Consider the following 1,003-nt stretch of genomic DNA (forward strand, 5'->3'; position numbering starts at 1 on the left):
CTGGCTTCACATAACAGAGGGCGACGCCGCGGTGCTGCCGGGGGGGCGGTGGTGGTGGGTGGCAGTGGCACAGCGACAGGGCAAGGTGGGCCGCCGGCTGGCAGCTGCTGCAGGTGCTGCCGCTACCACAGCATTGAACGCCCGCCCGCCCGGCCCTGCCGGCAGCCCAGCCCTGCCCTGCCCTGCAACAACAACACAACACAACAAGCCCCAGAGGCCACACTCGAACTGGTGTGCCAGGTACTGATCACTGCTGCTGTGCTCGTGAGGGCGTGCTCCCGTCGGCGTGCCCCGACGAAGGCAGCAGCTGCGCGCAATGCCTGGCACACCAGTTTGTGAGTGCCCTCTGGGCCTTGGTTGGGATGTATGGGTGGTGCGGGGCAGGGCTGGGCAGGGCAGGGCAGTGGCGCGGCGGTGGTGTGTCTGGCTGGCAGCCTGCTGTGGTAGCGGCAGCGCCTGGACCGCCGGCGGTACACCTGGCCCTCGCCCAATCCACTTTGTGAAACTCGCCCCTGGCCCCCCGCCCGCCTGCCCTTCCCTCAGGAGTCCTCATCCTGCAGCCTGCCATCTCCACGCCATTGTATCCAAGGCTGGCGATGACCTTCAGGGTCCCCCTGAGGCCCCTGAGGGGCATCGCCCTCTGAGGCCCCGAAGGGGCATCGCCAGCCTTGGCTACAATGGCGTGCAGCTGGCCGAGGAGGGCTGGAAGGCTTTCGGCGATGAAGCCCGGGTGAGGGCTGCGTAGCGGGGGGGCTGCTTGGAAGCGAGTTGGAGGGGTGGCAAAGAAGGGACTGCCGCGCGGCGCCGCCGCTGCTTGGGTTGGCCCAAAGGGCGCCCGTGCTGCCGCCAGTGGACGCAGGGCGCTGGGGGCTGACCTTGCAGCAGAAGCACCGCGCCGACGTGTATGGGTCCTTTGCCAGGCGCTCCAGGTAGGCGCCGCCCAGGCGGCACCGGTTGGCGCAGGGCTCCATGTCGGCGCCAATGCCCGGGCAGCGGACGTAGT

Source organism: Chlorella variabilis, assembly GCF_000147415.1.
Source record: "Chlorella variabilis unplaced genomic scaffold CHLNCscaffold_13, whole genome shotgun sequence".
Lineage (NCBI taxonomy): Eukaryota > Viridiplantae > Chlorophyta > Trebouxiophyceae > Chlorellales > Chlorellaceae > Chlorella > Chlorella variabilis.